The sequence below is a fragment of the Triticum aestivum genome, chromosome 3D (assembly GCF_018294505.1).
Source record: "Triticum aestivum cultivar Chinese Spring chromosome 3D, IWGSC CS RefSeq v2.1, whole genome shotgun sequence".
NCBI lineage: Eukaryota > Viridiplantae > Streptophyta > Magnoliopsida > Poales > Poaceae > Triticum > Triticum aestivum.
In genome coordinates, this window is record NC_057802.1 from 490,087,406 (window position 1) to 490,113,809 (window position 26,404).

General features: G+C 43.8%; 1 long non-coding RNA gene across 1 annotated transcript; it reads right to left on the reverse strand.

Moving 5' to 3' along the window:
- Window positions 1-7,230: 7,230 nt before the first annotated feature.
- Window positions 7,231-8,352, reverse strand: LOC123075052 (uncharacterized). Its single transcript, XR_006436088.1, has 3 exons — window positions 8,036-8,352; window positions 7,865-7,927; window positions 7,231-7,632 (listed from the first exon to the last, which is right to left on the reverse strand). It is a non-coding gene; the product is annotated as an uncharacterized lncRNA (long non-coding RNA).
- Between the last annotated feature and the right edge of the window lie 18,052 nt (window positions 8,353-26,404).

The window sequence follows — 26,404 nt, forward strand, 5'->3', positions numbered from 1 at the left end:
CGATTACTTCTACTTCTATGGCTAACGCGCTTAGCAATAAAGTAAAGTAATTTACATGGCGTTATTCAATGACACGCAAGTCATACAAAAAATAAAGACAACTCCTATGGCTCCTGCCGGTTGTCATACTCATCGACATGCAAGTCGTGATTCCTATTACAAGAATATGATCAATCTCATACATCACATATATCATTCATCACATCTTCTGGCCATATCACATCACATAGCACATGCTGCAAAAACAAGTTAGACGTCCTCTAATTGTTGTTGCAAGTTTTTACGTGGCTTGTATAGGTTTCTAGCAAGAACGTTTCTTACCTACGTAAAACCACAACGTGATATGCCAATTTCTATTTACCCTTCATAAGGACCCTTTTCATCGAATCCGTTCCGACTAAAGTGGGAGAGACAGACACCCGCTAGCCACCTTATGCAACTAGTGCATGTCAGTCGGTGGAACCTGTCTCACGTAAGTGTACGTGTAAGGTCGGTCCGGGCCGCTTCATCCCACAATGCCGCCGAAACAAGATAAGACTAGTAGCGGCAAGAAGAATTGACAACATCGACGCCCACAACTACTTTGTGTTCTACTCGTGCATAGAAACTACGCATAGACCTAGCTCATGATGCCACTGTTGGGGAACGTAGCAGAAATTCAAAATTTTCTACGCATCACCAAGATCAATCTATGGAGTTTACTAGCAACGAGAGGGAAGGAGTGCATCTACATACCCTTGTAGATCGCGAGCGGAAGCGTTCAAGAGAATGGGGTTGATGGAGTCGTACTCGTCGTGATCCAAATCACCGATGATCCTAGTGCCGAACGGACGGCACCTCCGCGTTCAACACACATACGGAGCAGCGACGTCTCCTCCTTCTTGATCCAGCAAGGGGGGAGGAGAGGTTGATGGAGATCCAGCAGCACGACGGCGTGGTGGTGGAAGTAGCGGGATCCCGGCAGGGCTTCGCCAAGCGCAAGCGGGGAGGAAGAGGTGTCACGGGAGGGAGAGGGAGGCACCAGGGCTTGGATTGCTGCTGCCCTCCCTCCCCCCCCCACTATATATAGGGCCAAGGGAGAGGGGGGCGCAGCCTTGGCCCTTCCTCCAAGGAAGGGTGTGGCCAGGGAGGAGTCCTTCCTCCCCAAGGCACCTCGGAGGTGCCTTCCCCCTTTAGGACTCTCCGTTTATCTTATCTCTTGGCGCATGGGCCTCTTGGGGCTGGTTCCCTTGGCCCATATAGGCCAAGGCGCACCCCCCACAGCCCATGTGGCCCCCCCGAGGCTGGTGGACCCCTTGGTGGACCCCCGGACCCCTTTCGGCACTCCCGGTACAATACCGATAAAGTGCGAAACTTTTCCGGCGACCAAAATAAGACTTCCCATATATAAATCTTTACCTCCGGAACTCCTCGTGACGTCCGGGATCTCATCCGGGACTCTGAACAACTTTCGGGTTACCGCATACTAATATCTCTACAACCCTAGCGTCACCGAACCTTAAGTGTGTAGACCCTACGGGTTCGGGAGACACACAGACATGACCGAGACGACTCTCCGGTCAATAACCAACAGCGGGATCTGGATACCCATGTTGGCTCCCACATGCTCCTCAATGATCTCATCGGATGAACCACGATATCAAGGATTCAATCAATCCCGTATACAATTCCCTTCGTCTATCGGTATGGTACTTGCCCGAGATTCGACCGTCGGTATCCCGATACCTTGTTCAATCTCGTTACCGGCAAGTCTCTTTACTCGTTCCGTAACTCACATCATCCCGTGATCAAATCCTTGGTCACATTGTGCACATTATGATGATGTCCTACCGAGTGGGCCCAGAGATACCTCTCCGTTTACACGGAGTGACAAATCCCAGTCTCGATTCGTGCCAACCCAACAGACACTTTCGGAGATACCTGTAGTGCACCTTTATAGCCACCCAGTTACGTTGTGACGTTTGGTACACCCAAAGCATTCCTACGGTATCCGGGAGTTGCACAATCTCATGGTCTAAGGAAATGATACTTGACATTAGAAAAGCTCTTAGCAAACGAACTACACGATCTTGTGCTAGGCTTAGGATTGGGTCTTGTCCATCACATCATTCTCCTAATGATGTGATCCCATTGTCAATGACATCCAATGTCCATGGTCAGGAAACCGTAACCATCTATTGATCAACGAGCTAGTCAACTAGAGGCTTACTAGGGACATGGTGTTGTCTATGTATCCACACATGTATCTGAGTTTCCTATCAATACAATTCTAGCATGGATAATAAACGATTATCATGAACAAGGAAATATAATAATAACCTATTTATTATTGCCTCTAGGGCATATTTCCAACATGATTAACCTCTATTGCAAGCATCCGTAACTACAACAAAAGTATTAAGGTAAACCTAACCATAGCATGAAACATATGGATCCAAATCAGCTCCTTACGAAGCAACGCATAAACTAGGGTTTAAGCTTCTGTCACTCTAGCAACCCATCATCTACTTATTACTTCCCAATGCCTTCCTCTAGGCCGAAATAATGGTGAAGTGTTATGTAGTCGACGTTCACATAACACCACTAGAGGATAGACAACATACATCTCATCAAAATATCGAACGAATACCAAATTCACATGACTACTAATAGCAAGACTTCTCCCATGTCCTCAGGAACAAACGTAACTACTCACAAAGCATATTCATGTTCATAATCAGAGGGGTATTAATATGAATAAAGGATCTGAACATATGATCTTCCACCAAATAAACCAACTAGCATCAACTACAAGGAGTAATCAACACTACTAGCAACCTATAGGTACCAATCCCGGACTTAGAGACAAGAATTGGATACAAGAGATAAACTAGGGTTTGAGAGGAGATGGTGCTGGTGAAGATGTTGATGGAGATTGCCCTCTCCCGATGAGAGGAGCGTTGGTGATGACGATGGCGATGATTTCCCCCTCCCGGTGGGAAGTGTCCTCGGCAGAACAGCTCTGTCGGAGCCCTAGATTGGTTCCACCAAGGTTCCGCCTCGTGGCGGCGGAGTCTTGTCCCGAAAGCTTGCTTATGATTTTTCTTCGGACGAAAGACTTCATATACCAGAAGATGGGCACCGGAGGGCCAACAGGGGGCCCACGAGGCAGGGGGTAGGGCGCGCCCCCCACCCTCGTGGACAGGTGGAGGCCCCCCTGACGTAGATTTTTCTTCCAGTATTTTTTATTATTTCCAAAAATAACTTTCGTGGAGTTTCAGGACTTTTGGAGTTGTGCAGAATAGGTCTCTAATATTTGCTCCTTTTCCAGCCCAGAATTCCAGCTGCCGGCATTCTCCCTCCTTATGTAAACCTTGTAAAATAAGAGAGAATAGGCATAAGTATTGTGACTATGTAATAACAGCCCATAATGCAATAAATATCTATATAAAAGCATGATGCAAAATGGACGTATCACATGCGTTCTCCTGAAACATTGAGTAAGAGTTAGCCGCTAAACATATAACGCATGGATTATTTTCCATCTGATGAGGTCTTCGTATTTCGTACACTATGATTAATTATGTAATGCATATATGTGTGGACAAATCATTGGAATTTAGCTACCATATGTTCAATTGCAATTGTTGTGAAATCTGATGAATGTTCTTCCTGTGGACACTATTTGTTCAATTGAATATTGTGGCGAATTTGCTTTTTGCATGCCGATTCAAAATGGATATTTTTGTTTATTTGTTCAATTGAATATTGTGGCGAATTTGCTTTTTGCATGCCGATTCAAAATGGGATATTTTTGTTTTAACCTGGCAATTGCTCCGCACACGGTTCAACTAAATGAGTGTGTGCGATCCACATCAGAAAGCATACGTCAATCATAGCGGAACCGTCGGTTATACACAGCAGATCGCAAACGATTTGCAGCGCTACTACGTGTGCGTAGGGTCTCCGGAACCGTTTGTGATATCGCGTTATCGCACACGAGAACTGGGAGTAAACCGTGCCCAATGCAAAATACAATCCCAGTCGTAATTTTCTGAGGAAACGTGTGGGATCCCAAACAAAAAGCACACGTCACTCTTGCGGCAACCGTGGGTGATACCCAACAAATCACAAACGGTCTGCAGCACTTGTATGTGTGTGAAGCGGCTCCTGAACCATTTGTGATAGAACATTATCGCAGACGGTAATTGTTGGCAAACGTGTGCGATGGAGTCTAGCATGGTAGACGGGTTACGCGGAAAACTCGTGTGCGATGGGCACAAATCGCACACAATTCATATGTTGGCCCGTGTGCCTTACATACTGTTTTCCAAATGGTTCGTTACGACAGACCGTATGGTTTCACTGCCTCATTAGAAACGCTTAATCACCAATACCACACGTGCGAATGAATTTAGTGTGTGCTGCATCGCACACGATTACATTTTGGAAGGCCTCTGGATCACTGCTCCATATCACCGACGGTTTCTAGGTCATGTGGGAAGGACACCCTATCGCACACACTCACTTTGCGACGGTCCCAAATGCCGTCGCGGAAAGGGGTTAAAAACCGTTTGTATAGCACCGACGCGTACCAGTGGATGGACCTGTTGAGGACTGTGGTGGAGCTGAGGAACTAGTAGATGCTCCTGAAGCAATTGAGAAGCCTGCAGTCCTTTGACATGTGGCAAGATGCAAAGGTGTTGAGGACTTTGCAGCAACAGTTGAGGATTTTGTTGCAACAGTGGGAATTGGAGCTGCCCTTGAAGAGGTTGCCTAAGAAATTTGCTTTGGGGTCTTCAGAATTGGCTGTGAGGGCATTGATGTTGAGGAACTCGGCTTCACAGCTGATTTCTTCGGCAAAGCCTTCCTTGGCTTGCTAGCAGAGGCCTCAGCAGGAGCAGCAGAATCTTCATTGAATTCTTCACTGCTTCTTTTGCTACTTTAGCCAACCTGGCTTGGCGTTTTACCCATTCCTTGGGAAATTCCTCACCGCACCTGATGCTTGAGGGGTCAGCTTCTTGGCCTGGAGCCAATGGAGGTCTGGGACAAGAGGGTTAACAGCGAATTTCTTTATGTGCTTTGGAGTAACATAACGATATTCCCTCCATTCCTTAGCCCATCTTCTTTCAATCCTCTGTATGCGCACTTTGCGCTGATTCTTGTTTTCTTTTCCATGAATTTCCTCATCAGGAGTACAGTACCCAGCATATATGTCATCAGGGATCTCAAAAGCAGTGTTGGACTCTAGTCTCTTTCCTCCCTTCTGAGGTCTTTTACCATCAGCCATTTTCTTCACTTGAGGATTTTGAACAATACGTTTCTGAGGAAGTATGCAATCTATCTTCAAGGAACGCTGAAAATGAGTTAAGTTGATGAGAACCTAGTGATTCAGCAGCAGACATTTTTGTCCTGTGAACAGAGTATATGTGCGAAGAATTTGGAGAGGTCATATGCGTTCTCAGAAATTTTTCAAAAGTACCAAGTTTGAGGAATTGGACCATGGGAGTCTTGAGAAATTTCACTAAGCGTTCTTGACTTAGGTTCCAGAGTTGTATAGATTTGACAATCCTCACAATTGAGGAATCTTGAAGAAAAACATAGCTTAGAGAAACAAATCAAGGTACAGATGCAACTGGGTGTTTAAGGATTGGGAAGTTGAAGAATAAACACCTTTTGAAGATTTTGTGAAAATCATGTGAATCAAAGTAGGGCAGTAAAATCAGATTTTAATTACCCTGGACGAAGAACACAACGAACTGGGAGTGAAGATGGAGAAGTTCATCCGTTCAGATCTCCCCCGCCCTAACTTGGCGGTGAGAGACAGCTACGGCGGCGGCGGAGTGAAGATTTCCGCGGCCGGCGCGAGTACGACGGCGATGAGGTCGAGGCAGTGAAGCTCTTCCTCACTTGCACGATGGAGTGTAGCGGCGGCGCTAGGTCTGAGAGCTCGAGCGAGTAGAGGTCAAGCGGAGTAAATGAAGTATGAGGAAGGTAGGGGGTATTTATAGCCATGGTGAAAAACTGCCCGTCCGAAGAATTTGGACGAACATGCCCCTGACCCTTGCCATCCTAGCGACATGTGTCACCCACGTACAGAGAGGTGGAGATCATGGTAGATCGTGGGTGAGTAGTTTAATCTTATCGTGGGATGCGAAACGGTTTGAGCGGCAAAAGCCAAAAATTCACATATGAAATTTTTAATGTTTCGTTCGCAAATTCTTCAGCTGACAAGGACACAGTGAAGATTTTGAACGGGTTTCAAATAGAACGCATATGAAGAATTTGTGAACAGACTGGGTTGAGTTTAGCATAAATGGGGAACGGGTCCGATCACATTCACTTAAAAGAAAACCAACTTTGAAGAATTAGCAATAAGTGAATGTTGTTAAGGACATGAAAAACTTAAATATATATAGGACTCCTCTTTTATACTCCCAGGAGTATGTACTCCCACCCTATTAAATGGCCTGTCAATGGATAATTAATTAAATAATTAGTAAATTGCGTAGCATGCGCAAACAACCTCCAAGATTGTAGGTAACTGGTGCATGTTATCCAATGGAAAGTCCGATTTGTTTTCCTGTTTGTAAGGGAAATTCTGGATTTGTTACGGAAGTGAGATATCACTTTGAACGCAAGTGGTATATACCCTTTATGTGATTTTTCTAATCTTAGTATATACCCTTTATACCTCTTCAGATTGGGAATGAAGCGTGTAGATATAGGCCTTTTTCATCTACATCATGCTAGCAGTATATACCTCATCTATGTTTTAATATATTTCAAATGGGTGGTGGACGATATATACCCAATGCACATGGAGGACATATACTGTTTTTTTTTTGTAAAGAGGTCTATACTGCCTTTTAAGTAGTGTATGCTGAACTTTTTGAAGGAGTATATAACAACAAAATTCAAGGAGTATGTACTGCCATTTTTTTGAAGGCGTATATACTGCCATTTTTTTTGAAGGAGTATATACTGCCATTTTTTTTGAAGGAGTATATACCAACAAAATACTCAAAGAGTATATACTGCCATTTGTTTAAGAATTATATACTGCATTTTTTGGAAGAGTGTGCTGCAGTTTCTTTCTGAAGAAGTGTATACCAAAAAAAAGTATATATACTGCATCAAAAGGAGTATACATATATGCATTCATCCATTCTGAGAACAATTAGTATATCCATCTGAAATAAAAGGTAAGTTCATGAAAAAAATCAGTTCATATGCATCAGAAGGAGTACATATACATCATCAATTTTTTGCAGGGAACATATACGTCCTCAACAATAAGAAACATGACTCGATTATATGGGTGCAAAGGAAACTGCCAACTGTTTCTCATGCGTACGTACAAGCAAATTAATGTCATGCACACTTATAGGGCATGGAGCCATGGATCAAACAGGCACCATCGGTAGCTAGGAGATCCATGGTGATTCATGTGTTCTTCAATCTGACGTCATATTTCCACGGCGTGTATCAGACTTGGAGAGAGCAGACCCGAGGGAAGGCTACGACACTGCAGCTGCAGATGAGATTGGGCGAGTCGGATCACTCGTCGGGCATGCATGAAACTTCACGATGGCCGCTCCGCCGCACATGGCCGCCGGCGGCGTCGTCGTAATGCATCCAAAGACATACACCCTGCATGTACAAATTAGATCGGATGGCATTACTTCATTGAAGTGCACCTAAATTTAATCGGATGGCATCCCTAATTGTTTACCACAATTTGGAATTAAATTCATACAAACCATGAACACAATAAAAATCCCCAAATCTGAATTTTGGACTATTTGCATGTGGCATATGGGCATGGAAGGCATCCTCATGTTCGATTAACCCTATAAAAATTAGACGAGAAAGAGTTGCCAACCTGTACGAGGAGATACAACCCTGTCGTGCCACAAACCAGATCTATGGTGGTTCTTGGCATAACCTGAAAGAAGGAATAAGAAGATCAGTCTGAGTTAATGAAGCTCTAAGAGAATTGTTGCCGTGAGGAATTTATGTATGGATATGGTAGTGAGACAAATCGATCAGGTACCTGGCATATAATTGGTGGACTTCAAAAGCAGCTACTTGCGGTTGGAGAACTTGGAGCAGGATTCAACATCAACGGAAAAAGAGCCAAGAACATGGCTCCGCTGAAGTGAGTGCACCTCCGATCTTATTTCTCCCATGGCCGCCGTGCCGAAAAACTACCTGGTCAGTCACGTCACCACAATTGGCCTGTGACAAGATGGACCTCCCGATCGAACTGTTCTTGGCCGCCGTCGTCGCCATTGCCGCAGCTGGACGCCAATGAAGCACGAGGAGAGATGGATAAGCGGTCAAATGGATAAGGTGGGCCGACGGCAACATAAAAAGAAACCAAAAAAATCGGAGCAATGACCACAGTTTCGGTTCAGATTCAGCATGTATTTTTTTCTCTAAATAAAGCGAATTAGATAGCACGAGGGAATGAGCGAGCTAGCCACCCGTGCGCAGGAGTATGTACTCCCATTTTCTATATATATATATATATATATATATATATACTATATATAGGCCCCTTCTTTAAATTAGATCGAACGGATGCGGGACGGACTCCTACCAAAGCCTCGCATACTAGCAATTCAAGAGGAATTGGCAGGATTGTTCTTTGAAGAGATCATAGCTAAAACCGGAGTATACCATCAGGAACTGGAATTCAGAGTTGGTAATTAGATATTAGGGACCGTTAGAGATGTTATTTTGTATATATGCGTGAACGTGTACTATATGTAGTAGCGTCAAATAGATATACGAAAACATATTGTTCGACCTAGCACGGAAAAAAAGAGGTCACTTGTCTCTATATTCATGACGATGTCGTGTAACGGTTCCTTCATCGCTATATATATATAGTAGATAGCGTCTAGTTGAATGGAAAACATAAGATAAAAATGAAAACCCTAAATGTAAAAGAATTGAATGATAAACACAAAAAGAAAAGGGGGAAACACAATATGAAACCCATAAACCCTTCAAAACCCTAAACCCCTCCTTAAAAAAAGAAAAACCCCAGCGTCTGGCAGCTACTGACGCGTGGCTGCCTTTTATTCCAGGTAGGTGTTACCAACCGGGACTAAAGGTCCTCCTGCCTGGGCGCCCCACAACGGTCACGTGAAGCTCCTTTAGTCCCAGTTCGTAACACAACCGGGACTAAAAGTGTGGGCCTTTAGTCCCAAATGCTTAGCCCCGGTTGGAGAACCTGGACTAAAGGCCCTTAGGAATCGGGACTAAAGGCCCGTTTCCTACTAGTGTACATTTTGGATTATGTACATTCAGAGGATTTTTAATGTGTGCATCACGCAAAACTTAACTAAAATAGCAACAACATGCAAAACTTACCAAAAAACCAACTTGCAAAATTTACCAAAAACAACAACATGCAAAACTTACTTAAAATGTGCTCCATGCACAAGAATTTCAGTTTGGAAAGGTCGGGTGTGTGCTCATTGTGCTTATATCTGCTTGACGTTTTATTTTGAGTCAATAAAATCATACTCAGGTGATAATGTCAGTCAAATTAAATATGTCCACTCTTCGAAAAATAAACCAAGCAAGGGCAGATCCGTTCATCTCCGCGTTGCTCCCTTGGGGCGACTCGGTAGGCTCTCAACCCTACATAACCGTCGGATCCTCCCCCCTCTCTCTACTAACCTCACCGCGACCGAAGACAGCTAGCAACAAGCCCGCGCGAACGATGGTTGCGGTTGCTCGAACCGTCTCATCGGCTTAACTGGGTGGCAAGGAATAATTCACGTGTTTATCCGATGGCCTTGGTTCGGAAAAGGTTCAACACAAAAGTTGTTCTTTTTGTCAAAACGGATAGATTCCATTTTGGGCATGTCTCCATTCAAGGTCATATGCGGCATGTGGGTCCTAAAACTGCATTGTTGTCTTAGGCCTACCTAAATCCGAGTTCGGTTAATTTTAAAAGGATTTGGAGTTCTTTTCTTGTACGGGAAGTCCATCCACTTCATAAATTGATGAGAGGTGGCGGCCGATTGAACAACACACAACCGATCAATCCATCTACCACTTTTTTTACCTTTTACCTTTATCTTCTCCTTTGTTTTCTTCTATCCATTCTTTGTCCGTTCTTCATGTTGTAGGGTGGTGATCATCGAGCTCCTAGAGGCGATCAGGTCGACCTAGGGGAGCCCCTAGCCGCCGCGTGTCCAGACAGGGTTCCCGCCAGGCGAGTGGGTTTCGGGTCCACAAAAGTGCCCGCCGAGTTTGCTTGTGTACCGCTCTTCCGAGCGGGTCTCAATCGACGTGAGTTGCGGTGCATCACCCCCGACATCAAGGATACACGTTGAAGTGTTCGTGTGCAAACAGAAACTCGGCTCCCCACCATAGTATTTGGCAAAGACCGAACACAGCGCCTTGGTCCTTTTTGGTTCATGGGTGTGCGAGGATATTCCTCTTCCGTTGCGCGTTCCTTGAGCTCCATCAAAGTGCTCCACATGTCATGAGTTGTAAATTGCAAAAATAAGAGGGTATGTCAGACGCCATCGCCAGAAGTTTAATGGATGTTCAAATGATCAAATTTGAGCATCTTTCCTCTAACCTGCAAATGCAATAACTTAACCAGGACACATGTGCTATGATATGCTGTAACCAACTGGCGGATGGCATCAAAGTCCTTGCTGTGATGGGTTGTAGCATCGTCAACTGAGGGAAGATTTAATATACGGACGAGCAAGTCTCCGAGTATATTAGTTGGTAGTTGTCATCTGAATAGTAAGTAGCCAAAATATCCAGCTTGCCCACTAATCCCACCGTTGTTTTTTTAGAAATATTTTGATTCGTAAACACAACATTTTGATCAACAATAATTACATGGATATGTAGTTTACATGATACAAATCACATTAATAAATAATTATTATAAATACGAATCTACTTATATGAAATTATATCATATAAAACACACACCGGTTATGTATTTTAAGTAAATTTTTGTCTTAATGCATTAAAATATGCAGACAAAAGAAATGAAATAGAGAGTATGAAGCAGATTATCTGTTTTTTAGGGATGTTCTATTGTCCATATGATCTGCGTATGTCATAGTATTTAAACATGAACGTCATTTTCCCTGTAGTAACATTTTTTTCACTGTCTGAATTCTTATGGGCCACACTGAAAAAAGATGCCCAAAGGCATCTCCGATCTGATACTTATGACTCCAGCATCACAAGTATTGTTGTTCAAATTTGAGTATCTTACCTCATAACCTGCAAACACAATAATTTAAGTACGGCACATGTGCCTTGATATGCTGTTACCAACTTGCGAATGGAATCAAAGTACATGTGATGGGTTGTGGCATCGTCAACTGAGAAGGAAGATTTATATACGGACGATCAAGTCTCAAGATATATAAGTTGGTAGTTATGCATCTGAACAGTAAAATATCCAGCTTGTCCACTACCCTCACGTAGGGATGTCAACCGGGTCTCGTTTAATCCCGTTTAAAGTCCATTTATGATATGATAGTTCAAAAAGGTTTTTTTGTTTGTTTGAGGAAAATAAACTATCAAACTAGCAAAAACTAACTAAACGGGATTGTGGACGCCATTTATTTGCCACTTACATCCCTACTGCCTCATGATTGGCTTTTTCAGCAAGGACGCAACAGGGCATCTAGTATAATACTAGTATACAGCAGGTCGATTCATTGCCCATGTCTAGTCGCTGAATATAGTGTGATGCTCATTAATTCGGTTTTATTTTCCAACTTCTCTAGAATATTCAAGGATTCCCCTCGGTTTTTACCGCCCATCACATTCCTTCTATCCCGCTCACAACTACTCGGCGTGTATCCCCACAAGCGGCTGGGATTGGCTGACTGTGGACCACTGACATGTTGGGCCGCAAACAAGATGGGCCACATGTCAGTGACCAAAGTCACCTGACGTTACGTCTGCCGACATTTGTCCCCCCAACTAGTTCACACTTCACAACAGTTTTCTTCCGTATAGACACGTGTCCATGTCATAGTCCACCACCTAAAAAGCATATTTCAAACTCATTCATGTGATCTCTTTCTCTTTCTCGCTTAGGCATATATTGGGTCTTGTATGGGCTTGTTCTTTGCCAGCATGTTTTCATATGTATGGGCTTGTTCTTTGCCGGCGTGTTTTTCATATGTATGTGTTGGTGTTGGATATCTGCATCCTAACTATGAAAAGATAGGGTGTGTGCTCATTGGGCTTATATCCGCTTGATGTTTTATTTTGAGTGGAAAAAAATCATACGCAAGTGAATATTGCAGTCAACTTGAATATGTCCACTCTTGAAAAAATCAACCAAGTAAGGGCAGACCCGTTTGTCTCCGTATTGCTCCCTTGGGGCGACTCGGCCGGCTCTCAACCCTAGATCCCCGTAAGCCTCCTCCCCCCTCCCTGTTAACCTCACTACTACCCAAAACTGCAGGAAGGTCTTAAGACGACACGTGTATTGGAGACTAATCGACCAAACTAGATGCGATGCATCAATTACAAACGTTATGGTAATAAAACCGTCACCAGTAAAACAAACTTTGTGCGATGGCCGATCCATCAAGCACGATTCAGATAAGAGTTGTGTGTGCGAAACATGGTATATAGGTGATCCATACGAACTATTTGCGACGAGCAAAAAAACACAAACGGTTACCTAGTGTCGGTGTCGAAACCGGCTGATCTCGGCTAGGGGGTCTCGAGCTGTGGATCTTGGATCGATGGGTAACAGGAGACAAGGGCACGATGTTCTACCCAGGTTCGGGCCCTCTCCAAGAGGTAAAACCCTACGTCCTGCTTGATTATGTTGATGTGTGTATGATGGTTACAGAGTTGATCTACCACGAGATCGGATTAACTAAACCCTAGATGAGTAGGATGATGGTTCTAGCCTCTACGGATTAAACCCTCTGGTTTATATAGACACCAGGGGTATCTAGGGTTACACATGGTCAGTCTCCAACATGGAATAAACACGCATACGCCGTAATCTTGTCTTGGAGTACATGCCAGGTCTTCGGAGCTTTCCATCTGAAGCAGGGAGTCATCTGAAACTTGGCCTCGCTTTACGAAATCTATAGTGGTCCATCAAGGCGCCCCGTGAGAGATAGGCCGCCAGCCCCAGGACCACCCTATCAGGGACACCCTCAGTAGCCCCCGAACTAGTCTTCAAAGCCGAAGTGTATGCGAAGAATTATCGGCTTCGCAGACCAGTTCATTCCGTCAAAGGCCGTCTGAATAATCACCGGCCATATGCCTGCTAAGCGACGTGACAAGTCCCAAAGTGTTTACGTAACTTAACCCCAAAGGCCAGCCGTCCCAGCATAAATAGTGCCTTTATCTGACAAATTTTAGCGAAAGGTCACAACCGGTCACAGCCACCGACCAGTTATGAAAACTTGAGTCGCGGTTCGAGGCAGTTTCTCTATTGGCCTGTCCCATCAATATGGGGATCGTGCCCCATTTTTAAGGGATATGATCAATGATTTGGGTTATCCCATGCGCGCATAACGACATGATTACATCGGGAAGCGACGAGGTATGCGGCGCAGTAAAAGGACCCTTGGGCTTACGACAACTTATAAAAGGGAAGCAGCCACCAAGTTCTCCATACGCTCTCAGCTCTCCCATTGCTATCGCATTCCCAATCTCTTGATCTCTCAGCGCCCAGACCCATTTGTCCTCCAAAACTCCTCCGACCATTCCCTTAATCCGGACGTGACCGGTTATGGTTCCAAGGGCAAGTGGGAGGCCTCTAGCGTCACCGAAGACGACATCCAGGAGTTGAAGCACGCCGGCTATCTTCTGGCAAACGTCGCCCACCGCTCCGGAGGAGGGCCACGTCATACCCATTCCCAGGCCAGGCGAAAGAGTGGTGTTCACTCCCCACTTCATCCAGGGACTAGGCTCCCCCCTTCACCCCTTTGCCAGGGGTCCGATGTTCTTTTATGGGTTAGATTTCCATGATCTCGCCCCGAACTCTTTCCTGCACATCTCGGCCTTTATCCTTGTCTTCGAGGAATTTCTTCAGGTCCAACCACACTTAGGCTTGTGACTAAAGGTCTTCAATGTGAAGCCGAAGATAGTCGACGGCCAGCAGGCGGACTGTGTGGGTGGGGGGCGATGATCAGCAAGCTCCCCCGGGTTGAGTGGCCAGAAGGTACCTTCATAGATACCGTGAAGATGTGGCAGAAAGAGTGGTTTTATATCAACCAACCACGTGGCGTGGGCTGGGCGGCAACCCCTGAATTCAGATCTGGACCTCCTACGAGGTCGGTGTCGTGTACCAAGAAGGGTCTAGAGTGGGGGTCGCCCACGGAGGTGGAGTCGCTGCAAAACCGCATCTCCCAAATGATAAAGAAGAAGGTCAAACTAACCAGTGTGGCTCAGATTATGCTCCGTCGCCGCCTCCTCTCTTTCCAAGACCAGGTTGTCCCCATGTGGTCTTACAAGCGCAAAGATCGACCTAGCCACCGTGCTCCCCTTCTACCGCACCACCCACGCCAAGCTATAGAAGGTGTTGTTCAAACCCTAGAAGGATTGGCCGGCTGAAGATGAAGACATTGGCTTCGACGCCGCAAACCCTCCTCCGGAGTCATAATTAACTTTATTTTCATGTTCGGATTTTCTTTTTGGCGAAGTACTTAACTCCATCTCCCTCCATCCACAGAGATGGTTGCAGAAGGCCGGGCAGATCAATAGCCTGGTGTCAGTGCAACAAACCTTTATGTGTTCGCTGCGTGTACTTGCGCACAGGCGTGCGACAGATCGTACATCAAGTATCAATGCTTGATGCAAGATGAGCCAGAGAAACCGCTCTTTGTGAGATCAAGGAGCGGATCAAGAAGAGAAAAGTGACCATAGAATCCTCCAGGAAGGTCTCCCCTACCGGGCAGGCAAGCCCCGCGGGGTCGAGACTGCACCTGGGGCCGAGGCCAGCCCCCCCGGCAAGGTCTCCGGGGCCACCAAGGTTAGACCCAAGGTCCCAAGACATGTCCCGACAGGCTCCACACCGGCAAGCCTTGACCAGAACGCCACTGCTCCACCTCATCACACGCCAGCCACTAATCAGTGTGGCGTCGAGCTCCCAAGTGGCTAGGTGGATCCTGCCGGGTACGTGGCAACCTGCTGGAGAAGAGATTAACTTTATTGACACCCGTCTGCGTGGCGTGTCACTCTAATAAGGGGTAGTTGGATAAGCAGCGTGGCAGCCTTGCCGGGTTTCAACCTCCACATGACACCTAGTAGTGCATTTAATGCACTTTGTCCTAACTGCCAGAGTTAGGTACGATAGCACTGTTTAGCCATCTAATCATACTGTAAAGACTGTTTTGCTACTGTGGTCACCACTTATGCTATAAAAGGAGGCCCGAGGCAACCGAGCAAAGGGTTCGAACATTTGATCCCTCAACACTTGTACGTGCGTAGTTGCTCTCCCCGAGGCACCCTTGCCGGGCTAGAGCGCTCCGCGTCTTTGTGTTCCTCCAAATCAATCCACCAAAGAAGGAATAGGGTTTTACGCTGCAAAGCAGCCCGAACCTGGGTAAAAGAGAGCTGTCCCTTGCCCTGCTGTCCTATTATTTCTGCTCTTTGTGCAATACGATCATCCCCCTCACCGAACCACAAAGGGGCGGCCCTGCCCCATAGGTGATCATGTTCTTCCACGACATCTTTGGCACGCCAGGGTAGGTGGATTAGCTCCCGCGAAACTGAAGCAAAAGCTAGCACATCGAGCTTCATCGCCTTTGACTTGATCCATGGCTCCCAAAAGAAGAAGATTGTTGCGGCGGTCCATCCCTCCACCTTGAAGGCTCCTACGCACGCGGCGGCGGGCCTGGCGAATGCCACGGCGACCGCGGGCGGCATGAACAGCGCAGGTGGCGCTCCCGTTGTGCCCACGGCGGTCGAGGAAGGAGTTAGAACAGCTGGAGCCGTCCAGCTTCGCGAACCTTCTGGTGAGCATGGCCAAACCGGTGTGGGCGGTGGAAACACTCAGCTTCCCCCTCCCCGTTGCGGTCAGCGCAGCAACGATGCCTACTCCGGCGCTAGCCAAGATCCTCTGGCTGCGCAAACCGGAGGAGCTACGTCAAGGCACGTGCTCCGCCCTGCGCAACGCGAGCGCGACAAGACCCCAACCGGCCAAGAGCGTGGCCCACAAGAGCAACTTCAGCCGCACCAGGCTGCCTTAGTGATCGGACCGAGGAGGCAGGAACCTGCTACTTCTTGAGCTTGCGTTGATTTTTCCCTTGAAGAGGAAAGGGTGATGCAGCAAAGTAGAGATAAGTATTTCCCTCAGTTTAGAACCAAAGTATCAATCCAGTAGGAGGCAGAAGCAAGTCTCCAATCTATGCACCTGCACACAACGCAAAAAAAGGGTTGTCGATCCCTTCACGGTCACGAACAAGAGTGAGATATAATAGAGAGATATAAAACAAATAAAAGTAAATAAAACTCAGCGAGGTATTTTTGTGTTTTTGGTTTTATAGATCTTAAAATATATGATAGAAAATAGACCCGGGGGCCATAGGTTTCACTAGCGGCTTCTCTCTCAAAGAAAGCATACGGTGGGTAAACAAATTACTGTTGATCAATTGATAGAAAAGCGCAAAGTTATGACGATATCTAAGGCAATGATTATGAATATAGGCATCACGTCCGTGACAAGTAGACCGACTCCTGCCTGCATCTACTACTATTACTCCACTCATCGACCGCTATCCAGCATGCATCTAGAGTATTAAGTCATGAAAACAGAGTAACACCTCAAGCAAGATGACATGATGTAGAGGCATAAACTCATGCAATATGATATAAACCCCATCTTTTTATCCTTAATGGCAACAATACAATACGTGCCTCGTGATGTGGCTTGAACTACGTCGGTATTTCCCCAAAGAGTAAGGGATGATGCAGCACATCTACGGTAGGTATTTCCCTCAGTGATGAGACCAAGGTTATCGAACCAGTAGGAGAACCACGCAAGACCCCGTAAACAGCTCCTACACACAAGGAACAAATACTTGCAACCCGACGTAAGAGAGGGGTTGTCAATCCCTCACGGGTAAAAAGATAGGTAAAATTGTAGTAGATTGGATAAATAGATCTCGCGGGAACGCGAGATAAAATAAATAAATAAAAATTGCAGCAAGGTATTTTTGTATTTTTGGATTAATAGATCTGAAAATAAAAGCAAATAAAAATAGATCACGAAGGCAAATATAATAAAGAAGAGACCCGGGGGCCGTAGATTTCACTAGTGGCTTCTCTCGAGGAAAATAGCATACGGTGGGTAAACAAATTACTGTTGGGCAATTGATAGAACTTCAAATAATCATGACGATATCCATGCAATGATCATTATATAGGAATCACGTCCAAGATTAGTAGACCGACTCCTGCCTGCATCTACTACTATTACTCCACACATCGACCGCTATCCAGCATGCATCTAGTGTATTAAGTTCATGGAGAAACGGAGTAATGCAATAAGAACGATGACATGATGTAGACAAGATCTATTTATGTAGAAATAGACCCCATCTTGTTATCCTTAATAGCAACGATACATACGTGTCGGTTCCCCTTCTGTCACTGGGATCAAGCACCGTAAGATCGAACCCATCACAAAGCACCTCTTCCCATGGCAACAAAAATCGATCTAGTTGGCCTAACTAAACCAAAGATTCGAAGAAGAAATACGAGGCTATAAGTAATCATGCATATAAGAGATCAAAGAAACTCAAATAACTTTCATGGATAAAAACATAGATCTGATCATAAACTCAAAGTTCACCGGATCCCAACAAACACACCGCAAAAAGAGTTACATCAAATAGATCTCCAAGAGACCACTGTATTGAGAATCAAAAGATAGAGAGGAAGCCATCTAGCTACTAACTACGGACCCGTAGGTCTACAATGAACTACTCACGCATCATCGGAGAGGCACCAATGAGGATGATGAACCCCTCCGTGATGGTGTCTAGACTGGATTTGGTGGTTTTGGAACTTGCGGCGGCTGGAATTGATTTTCGTCGACACCCCTAGGGTTTTTGGATTTTTAGGGTATTTATAGAGCAAAGAGGCGGTGCGGGAGGCGGTCGAGGTGGGCACAACCCACCTGGGCGCGCCTGGGCCCCCAGGCTTGCCCTGGTGGGTTGTTGAAAGGATCTAGATGACGACTAGAGGGGGGTGAATAGGCGTTTTAAAACTGTTACGGATTTGGCTTTATCCTAATGCGGAATTAAACTAAACGGATACCTTTCAAGCACAAATCCTAAATATGCTAGGCTCAACTAAGTGCACCAACAACCTATGCTAAACAAGATAGGCACTTAAGGAAACTAGCAAGCACAAACTATATCACAAGATATGGAAATGTAGGAACAACTAAACAATTCAACTAGCACAAGATATATCAATATGAGCAAGTATGAATTGCGCTAAGTAAAGGGTGTGGGTAAGAGATAACCACAAGTGAGTCGGAGACGCGGATTTATCCCGAAGTTCACACTCGTGAGAGTGCTAATCTCCGTTAGAGCGGTGCCGAAGCCAAAGCTCCGGGGCGTCACCAAGTGACTCACCGTATTCTCCTTTTCGAGTAACCCCCAACGGATGAGCCTCGATTCACTCGGGGTTGGTCTTGAAGGCGACCACCACACCTTTACAAACTTCTCCGGAGCACACCACAAGCAAGGAAGCTTCCGGAGGAACTTGACCACCTAGGCCACTTCAACACCCTTCCCCGGAGCACACCACAAGAGGAAGCTTCCGGGGGAACCTTGGCCACATAGGCCTCTTCACAATCTTCACAATGAATATCACCAAACCGTCTAGGAGGCCGAAACCTCCAAGAGTAATAAACTCACGGACTCTCACTCGAACTAATCGATGTGGGGAGCTCAAACCAATGCAACAAATGCAATGCAATGCCAAGCAACAAATGCTCAACACACTCTCTCAATCTCACAAGATGCACTTTTGAAAGTAGGAGATTGAGGAGAGGGGATGCAATGGATATGATCAACAAATGGCTCACAAATCCATCCACAAATCCCCCTTCACATAGAGGGGAGAAAGGGCTTTGGGAGAGGTGTAGAGAGGCTCAAAATGGTGTTTTGAAAGTGTAAGAACCAACCCCCAACCGGTGGGAGGAAAGGGCCCTTAAATAGCCAAACTCAGAAACTAGCCGTTGGGGCTCCAACGGGCATTTCCTGGGCACCCCGTGTGCACGGGGGTTTAGACCCCGTGCCCACGGGGTCCCGTGCGCACGGTACAAGCCCCGTGCACATGGGGACCCGTGCCCACGGGGGTCAAATACCCCGTGCACACGGAGTCCCCAGGACAGCCAGCAGCAGCCCACTAAAACGTTGATAACTTTGGCATACGGACTCCGAATTCGATGATCTTGGGCTCGTTTTGAAGCTATGGAAAATCCCAAGGTCCTCAGATAGAGAACCACCCAAGATCAACAAGAAAGAATGATGCAAGTAATGCAAAGGTTTGAGCTCTCTACATGCGACGTGATCAAGCTACTTGCCCGAGAGTCCCTCTTGATAGTACGGCTATCAAACCTATAATCCGGTCTCCCACCAAGCACTATGAGACCGGCAAAACTAGGAAAACCTAGCTAAGGTATACCTTTGCCTTGCACATTCAACTTGAGCTTGATGATGACTTTAATGCTTGCCTCAAGTTGGAATCCCTTTCTTGTCCACGACCACTTGGTGAAGATACTCGAATTGCTTCCTCATGATGCAATGAGGGAAGCCTTATCTCAAGCCCATCTTCACATGCACATTATCGTGATGTGGACCGCAAGCTTCAAAGCATATAACCTCCGGCTTCTCATCTTGCACCTGGACTCCCCGAACTCGATGACCATCACCACTTGATGTCATCTCATCTTGCACTTGGACTCCTCGAATCCGATGACCATCACCACTTGATGTCATCCACACATAGGCTACACGAGATCTTTCCTTTTGATGCAAGCCTATGAGAAACACCTAACCCACATAGACATAACAAACATATAGCATGGGTTAGGTAACAAAGCACAATTCACAATTACTTACCATACCACTAGATCACTTGATCTCACGTGGTACATTGTTTGTGCTTTGTGAGTTGACCACTTAGATATACTCTTCGAGCTTAATCTTGGTCAACCAACATCTTTACTTCAAGCTCCATCTTGGTTTCTTGAAAGCCACAATGAACTCTTCATTTTACTTCATTGCTTCAAGACAATATCACCAAAGACTCTTTCATGACCATATCAAGTTCCATTATGAATATCATCTTGGTCACCACTTGCCCTTCTAAAAACTCCATCCCAAACTCTTGAGAGGCATAATGAATTCGTCACTCTAGTTGCTTGCTTCAAGACTTGATCACCATGATCTTGTCTTGAGAGGCATAATGAATTCTTCACTCTAGTTGCTTGCTTCAAGGCTTGATCAACCGAAACCCAACACATGAGCTCACCATGATCTTGTCTTGAAACCATAACTCGAATTCTTCTCTTTGATTATTCACTCAAGCCTTGATCCTCAGAAGACCAACTTGAAACCTCGCTGGATATGGAATCTCGAGAGCCAACACCTAGGCCCCGTGAGCACGGGGTATCCACAGAGTTGACACTCGACCCCGTGCGCACGGTATAAGCCCGTGTGCATGGGGTATCCAGAGAGGGATACCATGAGGACTTCTTCGGATGCTTTGATGGCTATCTTCACATAACAACCCAAAGAACTTCAAGCATCACTATGGAACATATCTTCATATAAGATCCAATGCACTTGATGCTCCATAGGAATTGTCATTTAATACCAAAGCTTAGAGCAAATATAACTTCATCTATATGGACTTCATCCTTGATTCCATCCAATATCCTTGAGGCATTATCTTCATATATATGGACTTCATCCTTGATTCCATCCAATATCCTTGAGGCACCATCTATGGACAAAACCTTCAAATATATCTCACTGAAAACATTAGTCCATAGAGATTGTCATTCAATTACCAAAACCACACTTAGGGGCTACATGCCCTTTCAATCTCCCCCATTTTGGTAATTGATGACAATCTCAACAAGAGGGTTTATATAATGAATTTAAAACAAGTATGCAATCTATCCGAGAATAAATTGAATATTTGAGGTGGTTTTGATAGCCTCAAATATCACAAAGATAGTTGATGTTATCAAAACCGGTTGTACTAGCATCGAAATACTACACAAGAATTTGATGCTAGTAGAACTGCACTATATAGAGCAAACTCCCCCACAATATATGCATGGAAGAACTTGGTGGAGTTTCCTCTATATACACATCCATGCAACAACCACAACAAATGTAGATATGCATGAACCAACCTACTTCACCTAAACCCTCTAAACTTCCGTGCGCACGGGGGTCTAGAGAGTTGACACTCGACCCCGTGCGCACGGTATAAGCCCGTGTGCATGGGGTATCCAGAGAGGGATACCATGAGGACTTCTTCGGATGCTTTGATGGCAATCTTCACATAACAACCCAAAGAACTTCAAGCATCACTATGGAACATATCTTCATATAAGATCCAATGCACTTGATGCTCCATAGGAATTGTCATTTAATACCAAAGCTTAGAGCAAATATAACTTCATCTATATGGACTTCATCCTTGATTCCATCCAATATCCTTGAGGCATTATCTTCATATATATGGACTTCATCCTTGATTCCATCCTATATCCTTGAGGCACCATCTATGGACAAAACCTTCAAATATATCTCACTGAAAACATTAGTCCATAGAGATTGTCATTCAATTACCAAAACCACACTTAGGGGCTACATGCCCTTTCAGTTGTGCCCCCCTCGGAGCCCCCTCTGGTACTTCTTTGGCCCAACAGGTGTCTTCTGGTCCAGAAAAAACTCACCAAAAAGTTTCGCTGCGTTTGGACTCTGTTTTTTATTGATTTTCTGCGAAGTAAAAAGCAAGCAAAAAACAACAACTGGCACTGGGCACTGTGGCAATAGGTTAGTCCCAAAAAATGATATAAAGTTGCTATAAAATGATTGTAAAACATCGAAGAATGATAATATAACAACATGGAACAATCAAAAAATATAGATACATTGGAGACGTATCAGCATCCCCAAGCTTAATTCCTGCTCGTCCTCGAGTTGGTAAATGATAAAAACAGAATTTTTGATGTTGAGTGCTGCCTAACATGTTCATCACATATTCTTTTCTTTGTAGCATGGACATTTGGACTTTTATATGATTCAAAGCAATAGTCTAATTTTGACATGAAGATTTTAATAATCAAGCATATCAACAAGCAACCATGTCTTTCAAAATATCAACACTAAAGCAAGTTATCCCTAGCCCATTATGCTCAATCATTGATCCATTCATGAAACACGCTCGCATATTAGCTATACCCAATGCTCAAGTATGATCATAGTGCCCCTTAGTGGGTGCTTTATAAGAGAAGATGGAGACTCAAGTAAAAATAAAAATTGCATAAAGTAAACAGAAAGGCCCTTCGCGGAGGGAAGTAGGGTTTTGTAGAGGTGCCAGAGCTCAAAGCGAAAAAGATAGAGATAAAACATTTTGGGTGGCATGCTTTTCTTATCAACAAAAACAATCGAGTAGTTCTCAATACTTTCCATGCTAGATATATCATAGGCGGTTCCCAAACAGAAAGTAAAGTTTATTCTTTTTTCCACCATACTTTCACATTCCACAGCTAACCGAATCCACGGGTGCCGTCCATACCAACACTTTCCAAGGAATGTATTATTTGACTACATAAAGTAAATTCATTTTCATTTCGGGACTGGGCATCCCTAATACCTTTGTCGTAGTCTCGTGCAATGACAAGTGAATAAACACTCATCTTGAGAATAACACATCTAGCATGGAAATTTATCAGCCACCCCCTACCGTTTCATGAGCGGTACGAGCACACAAAAGAGAAATTTATTTTGAAAATTAGAGATGGCACATACATATTTGCTGAGAACGGCAAAAGAATACCGCATATAGGTAGGTACAGTGGACTCATATGGCAAAATTGGGTTAAAGGATTTTGGATGCACAAGTAGTATTTCTACTTAGTGCAAATAAAGGCTAGCAAAATATTGAGAAGCATCCAACCAAGAAACGGAAAATCTCATAAGGGAGCATTAAGCATAACTAACACCAAATAATGCACCACAAGTAGGATGTAGTTTCATTGCATAACTATTGACTTTCTGCTTGCATAGGGAATCACAAACCTTAACACCAATATTCTTACTAAAGCATAATTACTCACCAACATGACTCACATATTATATCAACATATCGCAAAACTATTACAAGGAATCAAGTTTATTTTGTCCAATGATCTCCATGAAAGTTTTTATTATATCCCTCTTGGACATCTATCACTTTGGGACTAGTTTAATATGATGCTTTTGATAGCTTAAACAAATCTAAGTGAAGAACATGAGCATGAAAGTTTTCTTCTCTCAAAATAATTTAAGTAAAGCAAGAGAGAGTTTCTTAAAAAAAATTACTAACTCTCAAATAAATCTAAGTGAAGCATGAGAGCATTTCTTCTAAAGCACACCGTGCTCAAAAAGATATAAGTGACGCACTAGATCAATTCCATAGCTCATAAAGATTTAAGTGAAGCATAGAGATCAATTCTACCAAGTCATAGCATAATTTTGGCTCTCTCAAATAGGTGTGTCCAGCAAGGATAGATGACTAAAAATAAAAAGTAAAACAAGCAAAGACTCATATCATACAAGACGCTCCAAGCAAAACTCATGATATGTGACGAACAAAAATATAGCTCCAAGTAAAATACCGATGGTCGTTAGAAGAAAGAGGGGAGGCCACTTGGGCATCCCCAAGATTAGTTTCTTGCTTCTCTTTAGATAATAGCTTGGGATTCCATGGGAATCCCCAAGCTTAGGCTCTTCTTACTCCTTATTCCTTCATCCATCGTAATCTCACCCAAAACTTGAAAACTTCAATCACACAAAACTCAACAAAACCTTCGTGCGATCCGTTAGTATAAGAAAGCAAATCACTACTATAAGTACTGTTGCAAACCCATTCATATTTTATTTTTGCATTATATCTACTGTATTCCAACTTTTCTATGGCAAAAACTCTTTAAAGGAAACCATAGAATCATCAAAACAAGCACACAACGCAAAGAAAACAGAATTTGTCAAAAACAGAACAGTCTGTAGCAATCTGAATATTTCGAATACTTCTGTTACTCGAATTTTTTTGAAATATTAGGACAACTCAGAAAATTTGTATATAAATCCTGTGTAAAAAATCAGAAATTTATCACGCTCTGGTGATTTTTAGGATTTTCTGCACTGAGCGCAAAAGTTTCTGTTTTCCAACAAGATCAAATCAACTATCCCCCAAATCATCCCAAAGGCTTTGCTTGGCACAAACAGTAATTTAAACCAGAAAAACACATCTAATCAGAGGCATGATTGGGTATTTTATTGAAGACAACAAGAAAACCAAAAAGCAAAAATATACAAGTTGGGTTGCCTCCCAACGAGCGCTATCGTTTTACGCCCCTAGCTAGGTATTGAGATTTCAATGATGCTCACATGAAAGATAGTAATTGAAACACAAAGAGAGCATCATGAAACATGTGACAAACACATTTAAGTCTAACATACTTCCTATGCATAGACATTTTATAAGCAAAAAAAATTCAAGGCAAGCAAAAACTAGCATTAGCAAGGAAGAAAGAAGAAACAATAGCAATCTCAACATAACGATAGGTAATTTAGTAACATGAAAATTTCTACAACCATATTTTCCTCTCTCATAATGATTACATGTAGGATCATACTTTCAAAAATATAGATATCACATAAAATTTTCTCTTCATGATCCACATGCATAAAAGTATTATAATCTTCCAAGATAGTGGGATTGACGTCAACTAAAGTCATGACCTCTTCAAACCCACTTTTATCAAAAAATTCATAAGATTGATCGTTCTCCAAAGTAGTGGGATCATTATTTCCTAAAGTTGACACTCTTCCGAACCCACGTTCAATATTATGGCAAACATATACATCATGAGGATTAAATAAATTTACAAGATCATAGGAAGAATCACCCCAATCATGATCGTTGCAATAAGTAGTGGACATATCAAAATTAGCATCCCCAAGCTTGGGGTTTTGCATATTATTAGCACAATTGACATTAATAGAATTTATAGTAACACCATTGCAATCATGCTTTCCATTCAAGGAGCTATCGTGAATCACGTCATAAATTCCTTCTTTTAACACTTCATGACAATTTTCAGATTCACGAATTTCAAGCAAAACTTCATAAATATAATCTAGTGCACTCAATTCACTAGCAATTGGTTCAACATAGTTGGATCTCTTGAAAAGATTAGCAAGTGGATGAGGATCCATATCAATAGATTTTTAGCAAGCAAAGATGCAAGCAAATAGAAGGCACATGGCAACACAAGCAAAGAAGAGATTTGAAGAGAAAAAGGCAAACAAAAAAGAGGGAAAAAACGGCAAATTTTTGTGAAGTGGGGGAGATGAAAACGAGAGGCTAATGGCAAATAATGTAAATTGCAAGGATATGAGATTTGTGATTAGGACCTGATAGATGTTGATGATGTCTCCTCGGCAACGGCGCCAGAAATTGGCAAGTTGACGGGAGATTATCTTGACGTGATCCTCCCCGGCAACGGCGCCAGAAATTCCTTTTGATGCGGCTTGAACTACGTCGGTATTTCCCCAAAGAGGAAGGGATGATGCAGCACATCTACTGTAGGTATTTCCCTCAGTGATGAGACCAAGGTTATCGAACCAGTAGGAGAACCACGCAACACCACGTAAACAGCTCCTGCACACAAAGAACAAATACTTGCAATCCGACGTAAGAGAGGGGTTGTCAATCCCTCACGGGTAAAAAGATAGGTAAAATTGTAGTAGATTGGATAAATAGATCTCGCAGGAACGCGAGATAAAATAAATATATAAAAATTGCAGCAAGGTATTTTGTATTTTTGGATTAATAGATCTGAAAATAAAAGCAAATAAAAATAGAACGCGAAGGCAAATATAATAAAGAAGAGACCCGGGGGCCGTAGATTTCACTAGTGGCTTCTCTCGAGGAAAATAGCATACGGTGGGTAAACAAATTACTGTTGGGCAATTGATAGAACTTCAAATAATCATGACGATATCCAGGCAATGATCATTATGTAGGCATCACGTCCAAGATTAGTAGACCGACTCCTGCCTGCATCTACTATTATTACTCCACACATCGACCGCTATCCATCATGCATCTAGTGTATTAAGTTCATGGAAAAACGGAG